This window comes from Alexandromys fortis, unplaced genomic scaffold (assembly GCF_014885135.2).
Source record: "Alexandromys fortis isolate MF-2015 unplaced genomic scaffold, M_Fortis_MF-2015_v1.1 scaffold_10, whole genome shotgun sequence".
NCBI lineage: Eukaryota > Metazoa > Chordata > Mammalia > Rodentia > Cricetidae > Alexandromys > Alexandromys fortis.
Window position 1 is genome coordinate 5,612,229 of NW_026067895.1, and position 12,877 is coordinate 5,625,105.

Here is a 12,877-nt window from a genome sequence, read left to right on the forward strand (position 1 = left end):
GAAGAGACAGAAATCTTTAATAAATTAAAAATAAATAAATAAATTTAAAAAAAGTAAAAAAAAAAAAAGACTGGGAAAAGTAACCCAGTATGAGCAGAAGATTCCCCAAAGTCAGCCAAAATGTTAGGAACAACCCCTACTCCCATTATTAGGTGTCCCACAAGCAAACCAAAGAAGTTCAAGTCTTTGAAGAAAAAAATTGAAAAAGACATCAGAAGATGAAAAGATTTCCCATGCTTGTGGATTGGCAGAATTAATAGAAAATAATGGCAGTCTTACCAAAAGCAATCTACAGATTAAATGCAATCCCCAATAAAATTCCAGTACAATTCTTTACAGACCTTGAAAGAACAATACTTAACTTCCTATGGAAAAACAAGAAAGTCTAGGAAGCTAAAAATATTCTTGTACAATCAAAAATTTCATGAAATATTTAAATTTTTAGAAAAATATAGCTAATAAGACATGCTTTTCAACACTAACTGGAAAAAAAACAAAATAACAATAGATTAACATTACTTTATTATTATTATTACTTTTTTTTCCTGACAAGATCTTACCCTGTGGCCTACACAGGTTACCACATTTATTTTGAGATTGTTCATCTTTTCAAATATGCTTTATTTACACTATTTAATGAATATGTTCTGGGGGGATTACATCATCACACCTAGCATCTTTATTGCTCCCTTTCCCTTTCAATATTAAAAGGGGCCTGCTCATTTATATTCTAGTTGCAAGAACTAGCTTTATTTTTATAGCTCATAACAAAGAAACAGGATGACATAGCCACAGATTGAACCTAAGAAGGAGGCTCAGAGGAGACAGTGATGCATTTGTGTAAGTCTATATTTAATTTTGTCATTCCATGGCCTCATATGTTTGAATGCTTAGTCTATAGAGAGTGGCACTCTTTGAGAAAAAAAAATAGAAGGACTAGAAGGTATGACTTCATTGGAGAAAGTCCAATCTTCATGGGAGGTTGGTTTTGAAATTTTAAAAGCCTCTCTCTCTCTCTCTCTCTCTCTCTCTCTCTCTCTCTCTCTCTCTCTCTCTCTCTCTCTCTCCCTGCAGATAGAGGTCTCAGATACTGTTCCAATTCCATATATGTGGCACTGTTTCATGATGATAATAGATTAAGACCCTGAAACTTAAAGTCAGCCTCAGTGAAATGTTTTCCTATATAAGAGTTGCTGTGATTATGGTGTCTCTTGACAGCAAAAGAATAGTAAGACAGATACATATAAATATTCTACAGAGTGCTATATTTTATCATTTTCTTGTTTATATCCTTAGTGCTCAAATATTGCCAACCAAGCTAGTTAATACCAGGTTGAAATCACTTAATGAATGAGGAAGTAACAGAGTTCTGTGGCATAGCTTAGCCCTCTTATTTATGATCTTCTACGTTATTGTTTTGACTTATTTTACAAAAAATTATTGATCTAAGAATTTGGTATATATTTGTATGTAAAACAATGAGGTTGCTTTTGTCTCAAAATAGACTGTCTCCTCTCTAGTAAGCAAAGGCATATTGTGAAGGACTTTACTAGTTATAGCTGAATTCCAGGTTAGTTTGTAATCATCATTTCCAAAAACATTGAAAAATAAATTCTACAAGTATGAGTTCGACTTTCATCACCCATGTCTGAAGCCTTACATGTTTTCATATGGATGTTGGAAATCTGAAACATTAAAAGATTTTCACCTCAACAGAGACATAAATGAGCAATGTAAACGATGTTGCCTGCCAGCCAAACATGTCTTGAGGTGTGTGCAAAGAAATACTATAGTTTTTAAGAATACTTAACTTAGCAAGCATGAAACGGCTCCCTGTGGTGTGCCGGCACTATTCATGTCTGTTCTTGTTTGATAAATATGAACATCTTCCATGAAAAACACAAACATCCTGGGCCACATGGAGTGATCATTAACGAGGGTAATGATTTTATCTTCTTCACTGTGAGATTTATTCTCACTTCTCTCATGAAAGGTTAGTTTCAGGTTAGAACTTGATCCCTTCTCTGTGTTCTTTTCAATAGTACTGACCTGCATCTTGAAGGTGAAAATCTGGGAGTGCCTTTTGTGAATAGATTTGGCATCAACAGTAATCAGAAGGATTGTTTTGTTTGTCTTTTAAGGTGGTGCACTGGGTAAAGAAAAAAAGAAAAACTGTGTGCAAAATAATATCTGTTTTATTAACTTTACATCCTCTTAGATAATAAACTAAAGACTAAGATACATAGCACATTTACGTTCTTTCTGAGAATTCTAAGGTAAAGAGGAATATGTGTGGTTGTTTGAAGGAGAATGGCCCCTAAAGGCTCATAGATTTGAATGGTCAGACTCCATTTAGTGGAAGTTAGAGAAAGATTTGAAGGTGTGGCTTTGTTGAAGGGAGTGTGTGACAGCAGGGCTTTCAAAAGCCCATGTCATTCTCAGTGAGCTCTCTTTATATCCTCCTTGCACATAAGGATGTAAGCTCTCAGTTACTGCTTCAGCACTATGCCTGTTTGCTTGCTGCCATGTTCCCCACCATGACTGTCACAAACTTACTCTCTGAAACTGTAAGTCCCCAATAAACTCTTTCTTCATGCTGTTTCATCACCGTAGCAATAGAAAAGTAAGTAAGACAATACGTTCCAATCCCCCTTTAACATACAGGATTCAAAATGTAAGTTTTCTTTTATACTATACTGATAACATAAAGGTGGTGAGAACTGACATATTGATAGAATAGAAGTAAATCTGGTATAAAGGAGTGTTTAACTCTTTTTTTTTAAATAGATTTTGTTGAGCTATATTTTTCTTTACTTCCCTCCCTTTCTCTCCTGTCTCCTTCAACTCTTTCCCTTGGTCCCCATGCTCCAAATTTACTCAGGAGATCTTGTATTTTTCTACTTCCCACATAGATTAGATCCATGTATGTCTCTCTTAGGGTCCTTATTGTTGTTTAGGTTCTCTGGAATTGTGATTTGTAGGCTGGTTTTCTTTGCTTTCTGTTTAAAAACCACTTATGACTAAATACATATGATAATTGTATTTCTGGGTATGGATTACCTCACTCAAAATGATGTCTTCTAGCTCCATCCATTTGCCTGCAAATTTCAAGTTGTTATTATTTTTTTTCTGCTATGTAGTACTTCATTGTGTAAATGTACCACAAGTTCCTTATCCATTCTTTGGTCGAGGGGCATTTAGGTTGTTTCCAGGTTCTGGCTATGACAAACAATTCTGCTATGAACATAGCTGAGCACATATCCTTGTGGTATTATTGAGCATCCTTTGGATATATACCCAAAAGTGGAATTACTGGGTCTTGAGGAAGGTTGTTTCCTAATTTTCTGTGAAATCTCCATACTGATATCCAAAGGGGCTGTACCAGCTTGCATCCCACCAACAATGGAGGAGTATTCCCTTTACCCCACAACCTCTCCAGCATAAGTTGTCATCCGTGTTTTTGATCTTCGCCATTCTTACAGGTGTAAGATGGAATCTCAGAGTTGTTTTGATTGCATTTCTCTGATAACTAAGGATGTTGAGCACTTCCTTCAGTGTCTTTCAACCATTTTATGTTTAGAGTTCTCTGTTTAGGTCTGCACTCCATTTTTTAATTGGATTATTTGTTCTTTTGATAACCAATTTCTTGAGTTCTTTGTATATTTTGGAGATCAAACCTCTGTCTGATATGGAGTTGGTGAAGATCTTTTCCTATTCTGTAGGCTGTTGTTTTTTCTTGTTGACCATGGCATTTACTTTACAGAAGCTTTTCAGTTTCACGAGGTTCCATTTATTATTTGATTCTCCCAGTGTATGTGCTACTGGGGTTATATTTAGGATGTGGTCTCCTGTGCCAATGTGTTCAAATGTACTTCCCACCTTCTATTCTATGAGGTTCAGTGGAACTGGATTTATGTAGAGGTCTTTGATCCATTTAGACTTGAGTTTTGTGCATGGTGGTAAATATGGATCTATTTTCATTCTGCTACATGTTGATATCCAGTTATGCCAGCACCATTTGTTAAATAGGCTTTCTCTTTTCCATTTTAATTTTTTTTCTCCTTTGTCAAAAATCAGGTGTTCATAGGTTTGTGGATTACTATATAGGTATTTGATTAGGTTCTATTGGTCATCTTGTTTGCTTTTATGCCAATACCAGCCTGTTTTCTACTACTGTAGCTCTGTAGTAGATTTTGAAGTCAGGGATTGTGGTGCCTCCAGAAGTTCTTTTATTGAACCGGATTGTTTTGACTATACTGGGTTTTTTACTTTTCCATATGAAGTTGAGTACCATTCTTTTGAGGTCTGTGAAAAAAAATTGCTGGAATTTTGATGGGCATAGCATTAAATCTGTTAATTGCTTCTGTCAAGATTGCCATTTTTGCTATATTAATTCTACCTACCCAAGAGCATGGGAGATCTTTCTACTTTCTAGTGTCTTCTTCAATTTCTTCAAAGATTTGAAGTTCTTGTCATATTGGTCTTCCAATTGTTTGGTTAGAGTTACTCCAAGGTATTTTATGCTATTTGTGGCTATTATGAAAGGTGATGTTCCTCTGATGTCTTTCTCAGTCCTTTTATTATCTGTGTAAAGGAGGGCTACTAAGTTTTTTTTTTTTTGAGTTAATGTTGTATCATGTTACATTACAGAAAATGTTTATGAGTTGTAGAAGTGGTATAACAACAGAGGTTATACCATGTACTAGATCACAGCTCCCCCTACTGACCAAAAGCATCCTATGCATGGCAGGCCACATCCCTCAACATGTCTAAGAAGGGAGGGCTTACTTTGCAGATCTATAGTTAAGAATACACATCTCGACATACAAACAACTATACAGTACCCATCTGAATCTTCATTCCCGTCCCACTCCTATAGCCTCAACAAGATCTAAGGAAATAATGTGTTCAAAGGTATCCTTGCATTGCTCATAGGAAAAGTTCAATTTTCTATGCACACATTTTCTATGCTATATTACTGTATTTTAATTTCACCAAAGCATGATGTTTCCTGAAATAACTAATGCCCATGAGAAGCTCCAATACAATTGTGCTTTTCAGTCACTTCTTTCAAATTCTTCATTTCTTGAGCTATTACACTGTGAATTAGCTATATTCTCTATGCCAAGCACTGTGCCAAATGCTAGAGACACCGGAATAAATGAACCAAGGCCCCTGACTTCATAGAGGTAATAATCTAGTGGGGGAGAGAGGGCATACTCACCTGAACTCATACTTCTCTGGAATATCTGGCATACAAAACATGTCTCACGATTCTCAATGAACCATAATCATTTCCTCCATGATGTTTATATATGTGAACCTACTACCTTACCGTTGCTTAGATACAGTGTTTGTTCTACTCCTTCATAAGTCCAGGCCCCTCTCTTTGTAATTTCCATTGGTGTTTTCAAGTGAGTCCAAAAAAAAAAAAAAAAAAAAAGAGAGAAAGACACTGTGAAAATAAGTTAGTGTTATATGGGAAATGACATTCAGTGGTGCTTATGAACTGTAAGTTGGAGCCAGATATGCCTACATGAAAGACTTCCTGCTATTTTTAAGATCATCCAGTCACCCAAATATGAGGCATCATTTTCATGACATTTCTCATGCCGTCATTTACAGAGAATGATGGAGAGATACCAAACAATGTACAATTTACAGAATCCCCAGAGGCTTGGAAAGAGCACCAAAGATCATCAGAACAAAACAACTCTGTATTGACTCTGGTGTGGGCTTGCATTTGAGGTGACCTTCTGCTACACTCCAGTGGTTAAGCTATTCAGATGAGACTTTTGATGCCAACAGCTCACCTCCCCATACCAGACTGAAAAGCTTTTATTTACTAACTCAGAAACTGTCCATAAAACACTGTTTGGTTGCCATTTCTTTTGAGAGTATTGGTTATTGAAGCAAAACAACTTAGCAGGAACATGGTGTGAAAAGGTGTGTGTGTGTGTGTGTGTGTGTGTGTGTGTGTGTGTGTGTGTGTGATCTCATGTCCCCTGCCACCCCGATTCACAGTAATACTGCAGTGGGAAATTGATGTCCCTACCAGTCACTCTCTAATAAGGGGTATGCTGAGATTTCATGTTATGGAGTATGCTGTAGTGGCAAGCAGCAGAGATCCAAGTTTAGCTTATGCTATTGTTTTGTTTATTTTCTTAAATTAAAAATGTTTATAAATTTATTTCATGTCTAAGGGTGTTTCACACAGAGACAATGGCAAGGAATTACTTACTAAAGAGGGGAGTTTTCACAGTAAAACAAACAGGAGTGAAATCTTTGAGCTTGACTTTCAGGTTATCATGTGATTCAGTGGTTCATTTACAGGCCCATGTCATGGCTGTAGGTAAGCAGGTGTACAACTATGCATGGCCCAGGCACTGGAACTGGACTAGGGACAGTGAGGGAATGAACAACAAACAAACATAGTTGACAATATTATATTTGAAAAAGGCATTTAATACATCTAACCTATTGAACATTATAGCTTAGCAGAGCAGTACCTCAATGGATATTTCTTCTCGTAGTCCTGTGACTCACTGGGACTTGAATGTCACTACTACTGCCCAAGAGACAGCATCATGCTACTGCATGTGGCTAACTCTAGAAGTGATGAAAATTCAAATCATGATTTATCCTGAATATATGTGATTTCATACCATTGTAAAATAAGTCAAGTTGTTAGAAATCAGACTAATCTCTATGTGTGATGTATATCTCAGGCAGATGGACAGAATGTTCTATGAATAACTTCAATGTAATCCCAACTAAAACCATCTTCTACAAATATTTATCACTTAAGATACTTTAATCAAAATGTTCTTTATTCTGTGAATAGCAAGATACTTTATAAAGTGTACACTTACATTTTATATTTCTTTTATTTGTCCCATTGGTATGTATTCATTGAACACAAGATTGGGTTATATAGTATATTTCATACAATCAGATAATGTACTTTAATCCCTCACATACTCATAGCCTCTTTTATCTTTCTTTCCTCCAAAACTGAGCTTTGTGTTCCCTTTCTATTTAAAGGTAATGTATACATATTATTACTGAAAATCTCATTAACATGAACTACACTATCATTCTATGCAACGAAAATGGACAGTGATGCAGCAATTATCCTGTGATATTGAAAAATTTCTTAAAACAATATTGTGTAGTTTTGAGTAAAATAATATTTTAGGAAGTGAGATAAAGCCTAATGCTAAATCTGGAATTCATTTTGCTTCATGATACTTGCTGTAAACTGAGGTCTAGGGAACAAATACAAAAAGTCCTGAACTTGTTATAGATGATCATTCCAATATCAAAAGACTATTTTGTTACGTGAAACCAAATGAGTCTGTTATAGGGTCTCAAGAATTTAAGTATAAAATGGGAATAAAAGCTCACTGATACAGATGAGATGCCACAGGGATCAAGGTGCTGTGTCCTACTGCTCTGCCCAGGGCATCTGGGATCCAACCAACCACGTGAGAAAGCTACAGAGGATTTCCAGATGGGCAATTTTTCTTTTTCATGGGTAGACATCAAGGAGGCCCTTGCCAGGTATGCTGGTTCCTGAACATCATGTTTCTCACTCTCCAGAGAAGAAGATCACCACCTCCTACATTATATCAGAGCTACTCTAAAGGGATAGGGGTCTTACCTATTCCTTTATTTAGTCAGTGTTGACCAAATTCATGGGGGAATTCTCTTTAATAAACTGTTCTTTGGTATTTGACTCAGTTCTTGACTATAGAAAACAAATGGTACTATCTCTGGAAAATATATCTGACTATCATTTGAAATGTGTGTGCAGTGTTGCATAAATTAAATTAAAAAGTTACTTTCTCACTCAAAGAAGTACTGAAGTCTTTTAAAAGTTTTAAAATATAAAAGTAACATATCATTAGCTTTATCCTCAACCCATTTTCTAGGATATTTTTAGATTATTTTAGAATAATATTTCAAAGACATATGCCAGAATTTGTTTGGCATTTTATAATTGTCTTTTTAAAATAGGCAAGCTTTAATGTTGATTTTAGCATATGGTATCACAATATTGTTGGCTCTTCCCTCTAGATTAAATGACAAACCATTGTTAGTCTCAAACTTAAACTAAATCTTGATTTTTCTTTCAGGTTATTAACACAGTGGCAGAAGTAATGGTTATAAATAAAACAAACTTTATCCAAATTATAAAGAGCTATTAAAGAGAATTCACAAAGTGAAAGTGAGCCAAGGTGATTGCATTATTCTCAAAAGAGCGTTTATTAAACCTTTAGTAAGTATAACTACTCATGACACTGTTTGTCTGAATATCTGGTGATAAGGACATGAGAAGCAAGGGTTTTTTTTTTTTTTTAGCTATTTGTTTTTGTAGCTACCTTTTCTTTATTGCCTCAAGCATGGTACTGGCCAAATGATTCACCCATCAGAATCTCCCAGAGCAGCGAACCTGGGAGTCCCTGCTAAACAGCATAGTGATGTTCAAATCTTTTCATCGGAGAGTGGCTTTCCCCATAAATATGAAACATATTGGATCAAAAAGTATGATGAAAATGAGAGCAACCTTCTTGATCCTATGCTAGTGTAACCAGAGCTCCGGATGAGATAAATGTTTAGAAACCTTGGGCAGACCAAGTATCCTGCACTGCTCTCCAAACTCTTGTACGATCTTTTTATACAGTTCAGCAGACTAAAATTCTATCTGCCACCACCCACATTTACTTAGCTCGAGGCTGCTGGAGCAAGTACCTGAACTCCCTGCCTACTCCTTTTCTGCTGCATCTGTCATTCCTCCTCTTTAGCATAGCTGGGTAGCTGACATCCAGAAAGCCCATTTACATTTACAAATGCAAATGTCATTTGTGGAAAGGAAAAGAACTTGGATATATACTATTCTCATTTTGATGCTCCTTGATTTACATACCATCAAATCCATCTCACACACAAACCATTGTAACTCAAACTTTAATGACCATTGCCTGCCCATGTCATAGAACTGTAGACTGTGCAGTGTTAATTCCTTTTTCATGAACCTTTTTTTTTTTCGACCAGGAGCTCTGGTTCTCCCACTGTCCAGCATTGATTGAGAACAGCAAGCCATATAAGGTCACCTAGGAAGAAGATCAGAATTCAGTCTTTAAAGTATGACATTTTATAATTGAATTCATACTGATTTTTTGCCTCATTGTAAAGTAAATCAGAAGAAAGTTGAAGCATCAGAAATTGGGCTTCTATCTGGGCAGTAATGTATTCACAAGAAAGGATGATAAACAGCAAGCCAAAGCTTTTGACATACTCTTTTATTTTTGTACTCTTCATTGCAATCAAGGCTATGCTTTCTGTCTTTAGCAAAGCTGATGAGCACATTGAATTAATCATTTGTTTAATTTTGGTGTGGGCTCCCTGTTCCAAATCTCTCATTGGCCTTTAATTAAAGGAGCTAATTATCTTTCAAATCCTAGAGGCAAAAAACAGGTTGATGGATTATTATCTTCAATCTTAAGACATCATTGGAAACGAATGCTGTAATTACGTTGGCCACTATTGACTCTATACATAAAGTGTTTATAAAATACAGTTATTATGAATATCTTCATCAACACTTAAATGTCATGATTTCATTTTCATATGCATGCCATTTTTTTTCTTCTTTCTTTTTTTTACTTTAAAGTTGGCCATGGTAAATGTCAAGATAATGGCGTTTTACTTTTTTTTCCCCCTTAGAGTTAGCATAATGACTTCAATTACCTAAGTACAGTGTAATGAGGTCTAAAGTCTAGAATTAAGAAGTTTGAACTTGGATGACATCCATGGTCAAAATGACTTTTATTTGGAAATCTTCAATAGTAGGTATGTCTTAAAATAAAGCCATTGAATTATTTATTGAAACAAAATTTATCCACTTGGATTGTCAAAAACTACCCACTTTGGAAATTAGGTAATAATAAAAGGTTTTATCACACCTTAAAACTTTATTATTTCATGCAAAAGAAAATTAATATTTTAAAAAGAATTGATTACATTAAGATGTAAATACTATAATAAAATATTTATAAAAATAACAATTATGTTATGAGGCTAGAAAAAGAATTTTGCTCTTTTATTTTTTTTTAATTTTTTTCCCCCTGATCTGAGTGCCTGCAGCTGCTCTGAGCACGAGAAGAATTTTGCTCTTGATAGTACATATGGCTGAGTTTCACTCCCAGCTTCCATGTTCAGTGACTCACAAGCACCTGTAATTCCAGCTGAAGGGGAACCTGGAGCCAACACTTTTAGCCTTCATGGGCACCTGCACTTACACACACACACACACACACACACACACACACACACACACACAAAACAGACTGACAAACACAATTAAAACTTTGCAAGTTTTTAAATACTGTTTTCTGACAGTGAATAACTCAAACTGCCTGAGTAAGCTGTAAAAAGTAAGCTGTAAAAAGTCTGGCATCTGTACAACACAGATTTTCACATACACCCTCATGGTTCCAGAGACTTTCTTGGATTTATCTAAAAATTGCAACACTATTTAAGTGATTTACAGATAGAAAATAAAATCCATGTTGTGGACATGTTAGAAAATAAAATTTATGTTGTGGGCATGTTGAGATGAGATAGTAAAACTATATCCTGAAATCTCAACAGATTATAGGATCCCATAATGAACTCAAATGACATTAAGTCCTATGACTCATGGTTTGTAAACTCACCATATGTCCCAGCCTGTTAGATATTTCCTGTATATAATGTGGAAAAAAATCAAACTGGCACTAGCCTGGAAACTTCATTTCTAATGGCGAGCTTACAGAGTGCTGGAAAGTACTATGCATACTAATAGGAGAGATGAACAATCAATAGTGTTACCCAGTTGTGAGCCCTGAAAGCTAGTGGTCTCTAAAGACATGCTTACTGGTGCAACATCGACATAAATGTGATGGGCATACTCAACAACTTTTGAATTGGATTTAAAACTCTCCTAATAAAATAGATTTTTATGCCTGGCACTAACTGGCCTCCAAAACAATGGCTCGCTAGCTCATAGGCCCCAAGCGAGAACCTAATACTATTATCCTGCCACCTGAATATAGTTATAAACTTCTCCCTACATTGTTATCTTCATAGTTACATATTAGGGCATCTCTCATCATTCAGGGAAGTTTCTTTGTCATGGCAGTTGATTGATAACAGAGACCCACAACAAGTCAATGTGTAAAGAATAAGAGACCGTAGAGTGCTCAGCTCCAGATGGGACATCTACATCACACCCTCTCTCCCTAATGGTTAAGGATCCAAGGAGCAGAAAGACTGTAGGAACCAGAGCGGGTAGACATCTGTAATGAAATAATTAGTGGCTATGACATCCCAGCTGCACATATGCACTCACAGCACATGGAGCTGCATCCACAATGCACAAGACTTAGACAATATCAGTCTGTCCCAAATCCCAGCACAATGCGCGGGGGGGGGGTGACAGTTTCACAAATCCCCATCCTAATCTTAGGAGCTTTTGGGGAAGGAACATCAGTTTCCTTCAAGAATGTGGTTCCGAAAAGGCTAGTAGATCTTCTGATTCATGCACATACAGCAGTGTCTTAGAGGGGATTAAACAACAACAATGAAAGGGGGAAGGAAAGCAGGGTGGATTTGCTTAAAGTGTGTTACATGTTTTAATATATAAATATATACAGGTATTAATATGTATTGAATTAATCATTTTTTAAAAGAAAAAAAAATGTATAATGTTGTGTTACTGTGAAACTCAAATTCTATATGGGATTTTTGGCACAAGATGTATTGATATTTCATTTATATTTTAATAAATAAGCTTGCCTGGGTATCAGAGAGTAAAACAGCCACACTGGTCAGCCATACAGACAATAGTGGTACATTCCTTTAATCCCATACATTCCTTTAATCCCACAAACCTCACTATTTCTCCATAGAGGCCTGATGGTAGTGGCGCATGCCTTCAATCCCAACGCTAAAGAGGAATATAAGACGGGGAGACAGATCTCAACTTAGTCTCATTCTGAGGATTCATGGAGGCAGGACAGCTGAGGCAGTGGTAAGAGCCAGTGACTGGCTGTTTTTCTTTTCTGATTTTCAGGATGAACCCCAACATCTGTCTCTGGGTTTTTATTATTCATGATACAAGATAATTCGGTAATTGGATAAAGAAATATTTCAAGTTTCTGATAGTTCACATGACAGAAGTACCCTAAATCAGATGAAGAATGAATACAATGTATTATTTGAATCTTCTAACAAAAGATAATGTTATGCTGGACAATATAGACTCAGATTTAATAAACACTAGGGTTAGGTTTTTGCAAGCATTTGATGGGTGCAGGGACAGAGTAGCTACATGACAGAACCAAAATCAAATAACATAATTGTTTTATGTATTTTACAATTATAGAAGTAATATACATTAATGAAAACACAAAATACTTCATACTGGGAGAGGTTTGATTAGAATCATGGAATCATATGTCACTTGATGCTTTCAACATACACTACAGAATAATTTAAATTTTAAAGGAAGAGAGGCTGAAAAGATGTCTCAGCCCTTGGATCATTTGTTGCTCTTTCAGAGGACCTAAGTTTAATCTCAAGCACCCACATGTTGACTCACAACAATCTAACTCCAGTTCCCATGTATGTGGTACCTTCTTCAAACTTCTACAGACACAAGGCATGCATATAGTGCACAACTACATATGCAGGTAAGACACATACATAAAATAAAAATTAATAACTCTTTCTTGAAAGGGATGAAAGAAGACCCACTGTTTAAACATGCCGGGGAGAAAATTGAGATCTTGGGGGTGGGGTGGGTTGGGGATAAGGGGGGATGGGGAGAGAA

At 36.0% G+C, this 12,877-nt stretch overlaps 1 long non-coding RNA gene across 3 annotated transcripts in view; it reads left to right on the forward strand.

Annotated features, from left to right (window-relative positions):
• LOC126510809 (uncharacterized) overlaps positions 1-12,877 on the forward strand; it is a 22,969-nt gene that overhangs the window by 5,653 nt on the left and 4,439 nt on the right. The window contains exons 2-5 of one of the 3 annotated variants that reach the window (XR_007594502.1): positions 8,139-8,281; positions 9,058-9,147; positions 11,955-12,076; positions 12,606-12,737. This is a non-coding gene — a long non-coding RNA (uncharacterized lncRNA). The remainder of the gene's footprint in view (positions 1-8,138; positions 8,282-9,057; positions 9,148-11,954; positions 12,077-12,605; positions 12,738-12,877) is intronic. The other 2 variants (XR_007594503.1, XR_007594504.1) reach the window with 2 other exon arrangements.